This window comes from Arvicanthis niloticus, chromosome 25 (assembly GCF_011762505.2).
Source record: "Arvicanthis niloticus isolate mArvNil1 chromosome 25, mArvNil1.pat.X, whole genome shotgun sequence".
In the NCBI taxonomy this organism is placed as follows: Eukaryota; Metazoa; Chordata; class Mammalia; order Rodentia; family Muridae; genus Arvicanthis; species Arvicanthis niloticus.
This window is the reverse complement of record NC_133433.1, coordinates 5,392,120-5,405,000: the sequence shown is the minus strand read 5'-3', so window position 1 is coordinate 5,405,000 and position 12,881 is coordinate 5,392,120.

Here is a 12,881-nt window from a genome sequence, read left to right as displayed (position 1 = left end):
ATTGTATTGCTAGTACCTCAACATAGAACTGACCTTAATACTTGCATGTAATTAAAATGATATGAAAGCATAAAGGAGGAGGAGGGATGGGATAAGGGGTTTATGGGGGAATGGGGAAAGAGAATAATATCTGAAATATAGATAGATAAAATATCCAATAAAAAAGAAAATAGATTCAAGTAAAAAAAGAAAGAAACAGAAAGCAAAAAAGAGAAGATGTGTTTTGCAGTGAGTGGTGGTAAGCTAAATTAGTCTGTTAGGAAAAGAAATAAAAAATAGTTTAGGAGTATTTTAGTCATTGACAACATAATTTATACTATTGAATTTTAAATTGAAAATATCAATCATACATAAGAAAGCATAAATTAGGACAATATTTTTGTACTTTGTAATAAATTTTAACATAACATTTACATACTTTTGTTCTTTTATTAACTGGATTAGTTTATATCTGGATTTTTAACTTCCTTACAAAGCTTATCACAATGTTATTTACAGTTTTTTAAATATTCAAACTCTTTAACCTTCTTAAAAATGAATAAAATATTTCTTATTTTAGAAAAATAATTTTGCATTAATAATACTTCAAGCAATTAAAAAAACAACTTCTGTGTTTGCTGTGTGGAATGTAGTATAGTATTCATTACAAAAGGATTTCTTTATCTTGTTTCCAGTAAAGAATAAGTTATACTGAAAAGCCAATGTGTCTCTACCATTCAAATATTATATTCATCTATTTACACAGTCACATGGTTAGTCTCCTGACCAGCACTTGATTTCTAGTCTATGAACATAAGTGACACACTGACAATCGTGCAGATAATACTTGTGAACATTCTGACCTCCAATCATAAATATCTTTCCAAATGAATTCTCTGTTTATCCCTTAAAACATAACATCTGTAACTTATGTTTATAAACTTATAAGGCACTACTGATTTTGTCCTGGTAATTTTTTAAAAAGAATAATACAAGTTGGAAGTATGTTGTTTAATATCTATCCTTTATGCTTTAATGAAACCCCAAAAAGATTTTGGTAATATCTCTTATTTTCTTCTGACTGTCTGGCTTCTAGTTCTGTTCAAGGCCAATGTAGGTACTCAGTAAACATTTGATAAGTGAAAGATCAATGAATGAAGAACAACCTGGCTATCAGATATTTTTTAAAAAACAGATTTTCATAAGAAGTATATTTATATAATATACCTTTTCAAAGAAATTTCCAAATAATTCCTAAGACAAATAAATATGTTTATTTTAGATTTGTTTTAAGGAAATAAATGTGTTTATTTGAGGAGTGTATAGAGCTCATTAGTCTCCTTATTTGTCTTATATTAACACTTTTAGGATTCACTGAACATCTTCCATATGGCATTCACTGACACTGAGAGATGAATATACTAGCAGCAGCCATAAGCAATCTACAGTCTCAATGCAATTGCCATCAAAATTCCAGCACAGTTTTTCACAGATATGAAAAGAATGATTCTCAACTACATATAGAAAAACAAAAAACCCAGGATAGTCCAAACAATTTTCAACAATAAAAGAACTTCTGGGCAATCACCATCCCTGACCTCAAGCTGTATTACAGAATGATAGTGATAAAAACCTCATGGTATTGGTACAGAAACAGACAAGTTGATCAATGGAATAGAATCAAAGACCCAGCAGTATACCTATACACATATGGACACTTGATCTTTGACAAAGAAGCCAAAGATCAAGTTTCCATATGTTTATAGGCCCATATTTGTGGAAAAATAGAAAGCATCTTCTACAAATGGTGATGGCCTAACTCGAGGTCTGCATGCAGAAGAATGCAAATTGATCCATATTTATTTCGTTGTACAAAGATCAAGCCCGAGTTATCAAAGACCTTCACATAAAACAAGATACACTGAATATAATAGAAGAGAAAGTGGAAAATAGCCTTGAACACATTGGCACAGGGGAAAATTTCCTGAACAGAACACCAATGACTCAGGCTCTAAGACCAACAATTGACAAATGGGACCTCATGAAATAGAAAATGTTCTGAAAGACAAATGACACTGTTAATGTGACAAAATGACAATCTACCGATTGTAAAAAGATCTTTACTAATCCTGTATCTAATAGAGGCCTAATATCCAAAATATACAAAGAACTCAAAAAGTTAGACTTCAGAAAACCAAATAACCCAATTTAAAAAAAAATACAGAGTTAAACAGAGAATTTTCAACAGAGGAATCTCAAAATTGCGAATAAATAATAAGCATTTAAAGAAATGCTTAATGTCCTTAATCATCAGGAAAATGCAAATCAAAACAACTGTGAAAGTCTACCTTACACTAATCAGAATAGCTAAGATCAAAAACTTAAGTGACACTACATGCTGGTGAGGATGTAGAGAAGAAGGAACTTGCCTCCGTTGCTGGTGGGACTGCAAACTTTTAAAACCACTCTGGAAATCAGTTTGTTGACTCCTCAGAAATTTGGAAATAGATCTACTTGAAGACCCAGCTATACTACTCCTGGGAATATGCCCAAAATACCTTTTACCTTATCATGTGCCCCACTATGCTTATAGCAGCCTTATTTGTGATAGCCAGAAACTGGAAACAACTCAGATGTCCCTCTACAAAAGAATGAGTACAGAAAATGTGGTTCATTTACATCATGGAATCCTATACAGCTATTAAAAGGAGGACATCATGAATTTTACAGGCAAATAGATGGAACTAGAAAATGTCACCCTGAGTGACGTAACCCCGATTCAAAAGGACATGCATGGTATGTACTAACTAAAAAGCAGATATTAGCCAAAAAAGTTCAGCGTACTCATGATATAGCTTACAGACTATTGGAAGCTTAACAAGAAGTAAGTTCCAAGTGTGGGTACTTGAAACCCACTTAGAAATGGAACAAAATAATCATGGGAGGCTAAGAGAGAGAGAAACTTGCGTAGGAGAGGGGGAAAATGAGGGGAAAAGGAGAGGCAGAATCAGGTATAGAGACAGAAGAGATACCCATAAGGCCAGAATAATGAATAGAAATATGCTGCAACAGGGTCTGTGGAGTAGGGGGAACCTCTGGAAACCTGGGATGTGAGAGCCTACCAGGATCCAATGGAAATGACATTAGCCAAAATGCCCAATAGTGGGGAGATGGAACCAGAAGAAACTACCTCCAGTAGGTAGACAGGACCCCCCAGTGGAGAGATGTAGCCACCCACCAATCTTCAATATTTTTAACTCAGAATTGTTCTTATCTAAAGAAAATGCTGGGACAAAAATGTAGCAGAGATCGAAAAAAAAAAAGTCTACCCAGTAACCAGCTCAACTTGGGATTCATCCCATGTGTGCACACCAAATCCTGACACAATTACTGAGACCATATTGTGCATGTAGATAGGAACCTGGCAGGGCTGTCCTCTAAGAGGTTTTACCAGCAACTGACTGAGACAGATGCAGATACTTACTTATAGCCCGCCACTGGAGGTCGTGGACCCATATGGAAGAGTTAAGAGGAAGGAGGATTGCAACCCCATGGAAAGAACAATAGTGTCAACTAACCCAGGCCCCTCAGAGCACTCAGAGACTGAGCCAAAAACCAAGGAACATACATGTGCTGGTTCATGGCCATGGGCACAGGTGTAGGAGAGGACTACCTTGTATGGCCTCAGTGGGAGAGGATGTACCTAATCAAGTGGAAACTTGATGACCCAGAGAAGAAGGATGCTGGTGAAGGTGAAGTGGGTGTGGGTGAGAAGGTAGGGGAGCACTCTTTCAGAGCTGGTAGGGAAGGAGGGATAGGGTGAAGAACTCCATGAGAAGGACCAGAAAGGGTTGCAACTTTTGGAATGTAAATAAATAAAATAATTTAATAATGATATAAAAGAAAGCTCAAAGTCTAGTGAAGGCAAAGACTTCACTGCAAGTCCATGTAGAAACTTGGAAGAATGTAAATTCCAAATGTTCTTGGAGCCATGAAGCTGATCATTTATTGAAGTTGTAGAATTTCCTCAATATGACTATGAAAGAAAGTAGTGCTTCAACAAAGGAAACCATGTAGGTAGATAAAGGTTTGATCCATTTACGTTATTGTGTATACTGCTAAAACAATTTAAAGAGGTGCTTGAGAGCACAGGTTTTGACACTGACAGAGATTTTTTACTACATGGACCAATGAAGTATAAACAAAGATGTTCAAATGTGATTCAAGTAAGAGGCAGAAAAAAATCTAGAAAAAAATAATCTGTGGCTGTGCTAAAGTTTCAAGAAGCAAATATTAAAAAAAAGAAAGAGGCCCAATCAAAGAGGAAAATCAGAGGGTGCTTTTTAAAGAATATACAATTCATTAATTAGGAGAGTCTTGAATTAAAAGGAATTATGGATGAGTCTTTCCAACTGTTTTGAAATGTTTGAAGACTACGAAGATATTTTAGAATGTCCTTAGACATTTGCAAGAAATGTTTCTATCAATTTCTTTTTGAAGGTTTTGTTCATTTTTTGATAAGAAAACATCTTCAAAATGTGGGATATTCGGAACATACACTGGAGAACATAAAATGATGGCACCCATACTAGCTGCGTTCCCCTCCTATCATTTCCCCCGCCCTCAGGTCACATCTCCATGATTACCTACATCATTTAACCCCCATTAACCTCAAGACTGACATTTCATCTTACTCCCAGTCTTGATGCAAATGCAACATTTTCACCCTGCCTTCAAAGTTCCAACCCCAGCGGGGCATGTTCACAATGAGAAATTGTGGAAATCTGAAGAGAACTTACACATGGAAACCTGTCTAATCACGGAGCATCAATAACTGATGGCTCTGTAAGCTCGCCTTGTAGCCTTGTGGTGTAGAAGACTTTCACATTCACAGTAGATGCCATTCTAAGCCCTAGCATCCTTCATTTTCAGTGTCTACATCCTAAATTTACATGCCATTGGCCACAGAATATATTTTACACACACACACACACACACACACACACACACACACACACACACACACAGAGTCTATCAGGGCTCATAATGTACAAATTTTGTATAAATATTTATGTTTAAAATAAAAATTCATATTTCTATCTTCTTATCTTTAAACAAACACAGTTAATACATATTTAGTTGTTTTTTAATACTAATGAATAAAATCTATGGCATTATTCTTTTATTTTTAGGGATAGTGTAGAAAAGATGTGTGAGAGTGTTTTGAGAACACTGAATTGCACTGTGGAAAAACTGCTTCCATATGAACTGTGTAAGACAGTTTTACATATTTCTTCATGATATTTAATTACTTATTGAAAAATGGGTCATTGCCTATTTACAAATATGTGCACAGGTATGCACACATATACATATAGTCTACACATGTATGCAATTATTGGTGTAAATTTTTATCACATGAAAAGACAAACCTCATCTGTATAGCCCATACACTTTATTTCTACTCCATCCTATGTGAATTTGACATGAGTACCATTCAGGCTAGGTTTGATTGGGGCAGTCTTCTATAACGGTTCTACAATGTTTGGCCATGATTTCACCATTTCTTGTCAGGTTCTTGTGGGTGATGGTCTGCATTCCACCTTGATCTATTCATGTTTGATGATATCTAACGAAGATCTAACCAGTATCTACTGGCTTGAAATTTCATATACATTTAATAAATATAAAACTTGTCCCATTTTATATTTGCATAACAAATGGCATTAAACTCTATGCAAACATAACTCATTAACATGTGTAAATTTTATGAAATATAGAATTTTGCTCATTTTTCAATATTTTTCAGCAGACCAAGGAACAATTTTTTTTTCTACTTAGATCTATGAGACTTATATCACCAAGAGATTAGCTATTCTATAAAAAGACTTCTCTAAAAGGTAAATATGTGTTTCTTTTAAATGCAAAACACATATGTGTTTGGGAGAAGCAATGTACATTGCCTTTGAAGATATCTGTAAGTATCCACAAAAGTTAGACTCTCAGCAAGTTTGCTTCTGCTCTTCTAAGCAGGTGCGAGCCACTTCAGATTTTCTCTCTCATTTTTCCTGCCCTCTGTGTAACTCTTCTTGTATTTGTCCACCTGTCACAGCTCTTCTTGTCCTTCCATCACATTCCAAGATCTTTCTGTTTGTCTTCAAACACAGACCTCGTCATGAACTGTGTTGATCTAGGAGTAGCCATCAACATCTGGAGACAATTCTATTTTTCTTCCCTGTGTCTGTTAAAATGGAATACGATAAGATCATTAGAAACTAAAATGGCATGGTGTTGTTTGTCTGTTTCCTTGCTGTCTGAAAATTCTATTAAAGGCAGTACCACCTATCCTTCAAGCACTAAGTCTACATGCTAACATTTGTCATTTTCAAGGCAGTTCTTCCTTCATTACTTTGTTTTACTTTACATTGAATTCATTAGTTAGTTGTGTTAATTTTCCTCATGGTTCACTTTGAGTTTATGTTTCTGTTAACTAGTTGCATAAAAGCCTCTGTAAATCATGCTAATTGATAAATTTGATAAACTGTTAAAACATGATTTGATAAAAACTTATATTCAATGGGAATGATTTTTGTGTTGAGTTACTCACGATAATGTAATTACACCAGGATCATACTGTAAAAAAAATTCTAATAATCTAACAAAAGACCTTAGTTTAAAACACATAGTATCATATGCAATCATTTAAAATGAAATAAGAAAATATTTCAGTATATAACCAAATTGAAACATTATAAATTTTTATAAACCATTTGATAAACTATCAAATTAAACCATATAAAATACATGCAAGAGTATCCTTACAAATATATAAATATAGAAGTGGAGAAATAATTCAACAGTTGAGAGATTTAGGATAAAATCAAATACTACTGTTTAACTAAAGGAATTTGGCAATACAGTGACTTCTAATGATGTTCTGCTATACTTATAGATCAGTGCCTTACATCATCAGAAACGCTTCCTTCTGCAGCAGATGGAACAAATACAGAGACCCAGGGCCAAACAATGTGCAGAGAGGTGTCAGAATATTCAGCCCTAAATGGGATATTTAGAGTAAATCCCTCCCCTCAATATTTAGGGCACCCCATGGAAGAGGAGCTAGAAAGAATATAGGATACAGAAGGGATAGAGGACACCAAGAAAACTAGGTCTTCTACACACAATAGGGACAAAGAACATATGAACTCACAGACTGAGGCAGCATGTACATGATGTACATAGATGTGCATCGAATGGGGTCCCGTTGCTGAAGAGATTTGGGCACATGGCTCATTCTTAACCAGAAGCTATCTACTATTGGTAATCACTTGCAAATGAAAACTTAGGTTTTTTTCCAACATAGTCTCACTGGGGAAATACAGTACTCTCCAGGGTTGGCCACAAGTCAAAAAACTCAATAGCATTTTTTCAGGATTCTTGTCTTATAATGTTATGTCAAGTTTTTGGTTTTAACCTAATGAATTTATTTTATTTTTTATTTTATTGGCTATTTTCTTTATTTATATTTCAAATGTTATTGCCTTTCCTGAATCCCCCCTGAACTCCCCATCACATCCCTCCTCATCTGCTTCTATGAGGGTATCCCGACACCCACCTAGGCACCGACTCCTACATCCCTACCCTCGAAATCCCCTACACTGGGACATCAAGACTTCATAGGACCAAGGTCCTCTCCTCCCACTGATGCCCAACAAGGTCATCCTCTGCTATGTATGCAGCTGGAGCCATGGGTCCCTCCTTGTGTACTCTTTCATTGGTGGTTGGTGGTTTAGACCCTGGAAGCTCTGGTATGTCTGGTTGGTTGATATGATTACTCTTCACATGGGTTTGTAAACCCCTTCAGCTCCATCAATTCTTTCTCTAATTCCTCTATTGGGGACCCCATGCTCATTCCAATTATTGGATGTGAACATCTACCTCTGTATTTGTCAGGCACTGGCAGAGCCTCTCAGGCGATAGCTATATCAGGATGCTGTCAGCATGCACTTCTTGGCATCCACAATAGTGTCTAGGTTTGGTGACTATATGGGATGGATACCCAGGTTGGGCAGTCTTTGGATGGACTTTCATTCAGTCTCTGCTCCACACTTTGTCTACATATAGGATCTCATGAGTATTTTGTTCCACTTTCTAAGGACAGACGCACCCAGACTTTCGTCTTTCTTTTTCTTAAACTTCATGTGGTCTGTGAATTGTATCTTGGGTATTCCAAGAATTTGGGATAATATCCACTTATCAGTGAGTACATACCATGTGTGTTCTGTTGTGAATGGGTTACCTCACTCAGGATGATATTTTCTAGTTCCATCCATTTGCCTAAGAATTTCATGAATTCATTGTTTTAATAACTGAATAGTACTTTATTGTGTAAATGTACCACATTTCCTGTTCCATTCCTCTGCTGAAAGACATTTGGGTTCTGTCCAGTTTCTGGCTATTATATCTAAGAGTGCTATGAACACAGTGGAGCATATGTCCTTGTTATATGTTGGAGAATCTTTAGGGTATATGCCCAGGAGTAGTATCGCTGGATCCTCAGGTAATACTATGTTTAATTTTCTGAGAAACCACCAGACTGATTTCCAGAGTGGTTGTACGAGCTTTCAATCTCACCAACAGTGGAGAAGTGTTCTTCTTTCTCCATGTTCTCGCCAACATGTGCTGTCGCCTGAGTTTTTGATCTTAGCCATTCTGACTGGTGAGAGGTGTAATTTAAGGGTTGTTTTGATTTGTGTTTCCCTGATTACTAAGGATGTTGAACTTTCATTTCCTCAGATGCTTCTTGGCCATTCTGTATTCCTCAGTTGATAATTCTTTGTTTAGCTCCCATGATTCTGGGATTCTGTCATCCTGAGATCCTAGGTGAATTAGTCAAGCTGCCTCTGGGATCCTGAAATTCTGATGTGACCAAGCTCCTGAAATCCTATGATCTTGGGCATGTTAGAGTACATAGGAGTTGAGCTTCCTCTGGATGTTGTGGGACTGAATGCAAAGGTAGAGCCTAAGGTCTGCTCAGGACACTGGCTCAGACTGGAAGGAACCCATGCTACTGGCTGGGTGGAGTTTCCTGAGTCGCTGCATCATGCTGGTCCCAGTAACTCCTGATTTTGGGATATTGGGGCAGATGTTGTGGCCTCCTCACCTATTATCCTGGGTGTGTTAGAGTGCCAAGGACTGGATCTTTCTCTGGATGTTGTGGGACTGGGTGTGAAGGTAGTGCCCAAAGTCTGCTCAGGGCACTGGCTCAGATGGGAAGGCTTATTTTTTGTTTTTATTTTCTCTTTCTTTTTATTCTGCAGGTCCTTTGTGTATATATTATGTCTTCTGCTTTTATGTTTTTATGGGATTCTTGAATATTTGAAGCAGTGGATTTCTGTTTGTATCTGTTTTTTGTATCTTTTCTTTGGCTCTTTTCTATTTATTGGATGTTGCAGAGCAGGATAGTAGTTAGTAGACCCTGAAATGTATTGTGATTTATCCTGTTTGCTTACATTAGACACTTTGCTAAATACTGCAGAAATCGGGAGGGTCTCCACTTTTTAGACCTTCAGTTTATGATCCAATGCAAAGTCAGTATGACTCTAAACCCAGTATTTGTTCATGGAATTAACAAGACAGTCAAATGCTGAGGTTATATAATACTATTGTGTAGCCATGTGTTATAGCCAAGTCCTAGGATAACCTTTAATAACCATTGATTGCTGTATTAAAAGCATTGATTAATTCGTGACAATTGAATGGTATAAATTGTCTATATAGTGAGATTATTGTTATCAGTCATTTTTACTAAGCATACAACAGGTAATTTGTTTTGCAAATTGGGTGTGTGTAACTAAAGAAAAATTTTCTATCCAGATTCAGTTACTATATATTATTATACACAATAGCTCTTAGAGAAAAATGTTAGTTGCATTTTTGTTCATTTTAATTTTACTTAGAGTAAAATTTGAAAATGTATATATCATTTCCAATTGCATGAAATGTTCAGTAGTTTAGGGAAGAACTGGTTGCATATTTTACAGATAGGTAATTCTCATTAAGCTTTAATATCTCTACTTAGTGTTTCAATATAATTTGTCTACTGTCAGAGACAAATGAGGAGATGATATTTTGATGGTTTGTGTGCATGTGTTTATTTGTTGTTCACTTTGTTTTTGCAAAAGCAGACAGTATTCTTTATTATTAATTGATGAATATTTTGGCTCAACATAAATCATTGATTCACCCATTATAAAGTAGTTGTGTTTACTAGATAATGCTCTTAAATCAAATAAATATTGAATACTGCCATAGAATGGATGCTTGTCATTAAATGCCCTTCTACTTGGATGCCTGCAATGGACTTTCCAAATCAGCCTGAAAAGGAGTAGATCAAAGGATAACATTAAAACTGCTAACAAAGGTAGTTATTTATAGTGCATTTTAATTCCGTATTCCCAGAATCAGTATCCTTTCTTTCTTTAGTTATTGTACCCTCTCTTTCAGCAGTATCATGACATGAAACAGTCTATTTGAATTAAAATACAAATAAGAATTCCAGTGACCATTTGCATTTCAAAACTTTACTGTAAAATATTTATTCATAGAGTTCTGTTTTAACCTAAGGCACAGATTCAATTCTATGGAATGGTTTAACAGGCAAAAGGCCTTCAGTAAGATAAATAAGGCATTGTTTCCCTGACCTCTCCTTTAAAACTTGAAGGAATTATAGGCATTGTGTAGGGGGGAAAAGGCAGGTTAGAATTACAGACCTTGTGAGGCACAAAGATAAGCTTTGTAATACTGGTATTAAAACACAAGATGTTTTCTGAAGAAGTTATAAAAATGACAAAACATTGTAGAAATATTTTCCAGTCATATAACTGGTAAGTAGGAATAGTTGATATATGATATTTTTCATCTGCTTCCTAGATAGGGGAATTTATTTATCTTATGGTTACCAGTGTAAAGCAGAAATTGACCTGTGAATACTTTAAAATGAACACCAGAAAATTATTGTTTTGCAGGAGTGTCATTGTCAAACAAGTAATATTAAACAGTAATAGAATAAGGAATATATTTTATCTATTACATACATGAAGTTGGAACAAAAAAATTCCTTTTTTTCCTTCCTTGGCAGGACATCATTGGAGACTGAAATCACAATGTTGATGAAAATTTTTTCTGCATATATAAAAGTGATGTTTATAAAGACAAATCCAGATTTTAGATTAAAATTCCACTTCAAGGTAACATAACTAAGGTATGAAAGTATATAGACAGTTTCAGATTAAATCCATGCCCATAGATCCATTCTTATTTGGGCAGTAACTACTTCTGTTTATCTATTTGACTATTTATTGATTGATTTATTGATCAGTTGCTTAATCTATTTACAATTCATCCTTCTACCATCTATATATGTATATATATATGTACGTATGCATGTATGTATCTATGTATTTATGTCTATCCTATTTATGATCTAGCTTCCATCTGTGTTTATGTGTCTATATATCTATATATTTATTTATCTATGTATCTATTCAACTATCTATCTATCATCTATCTATCTATCTATCTATCTATCTATCTATCTATCTATCTCTATCATCTTGTATGTGCATGTGTATGTATGCAAGTGTGTATGTTGAACGTCATCAAAGAGACCAAGAGAGGGTATTGGATTTCTTGAAGTTGAAGTTACAAGAGTTTGTAGCCTCCCAGTGTGGATACTTTGATCTGTACTCTAGTTGTCATGATAGAACAATGAGTCCTCTTAATTATAGAGACATTTCTTTTAAAATGTACATAATTGAACAAATTAATTTTTATGTGGGTGTGTTTGGGGAAGGAGGTGTACTTCAGTGGCTAGGTGTTTACCTATATTGTGTGAGGCCTTTGGTATGTTTTGTTCTGTTTCTTATCTTTATCTTCAGCTGTCTCAGGGTCAAATCTCAGCCAGTGATAACACCTGATAAGCACTTGTGTCTATAGGACTCTGAATAACCATATTGCATAAAGATATACATGCACATGTGCATATACATCTACTGTGCATCAGTCTTCAAAAATATCAAAATGATCTCTAATACTATTTCTCCAACATAATAAATTTACTAGAATTCTGAGGTAAATGGAAATGTCTCATCAGTTGTCATCAGTAATGCTGACAAGGTTTCAAAAATTTTTGACAAGTGTTTGAAGTTATTTGTGTAACTGGAAGTCATAAGTATGTATTCAGATTTTGTCCTGGTTCTCTTTAGTTTCCCACTTTCAAAGATAAAAAGGAACAAAATGCTTTCTTACTTAGAGAGTTAGTGGTGTGCCTGAAGAAGAATCTTATGCAAGATCACTGGAACCAAATACACAATTCTTAGTGAAGGCATTGTAGGGGATGTCTGAGGTCAATGCATGGTCTAATTAAAGAAGCATAATTTCTTTATTTCTTCTTCTAATTTCTTGTCTTGTTTCTTTCTTTAAATTTATTCATTTTTCACTTTGGAAACTGGATAAAACCAGTTTTAGTTAAATATGAAACCTTGTGGTTTCTGACATATAAACATTGTAGCTTCTTAGGTTGTAAGACTGAGGTTTCTGCGTTTCTTTCTTTTGTCATATTAATAAAGTAAATGTTCCTCATTTTACCTCTTCACAGAAAACAGCCTTTTACACAGCCATATTTTATAAATTTGACATCCAAAAAATGTCAAAAGAAAAGCAAAAGTTGCATTAAGACTCTTTGTCATAGCTTCGATAAATGTTTAGAACCATTTGTTTTCTATTTCAGAAGAAGACATTCTTTTCGGGTTAATTTAGCTTTGAAAAGGCATAACTAATCATAAAGACAACTCCAAATTAGGGGTTTCGTTTGTACTCTTTTGACCTTTGCTTTATATTGG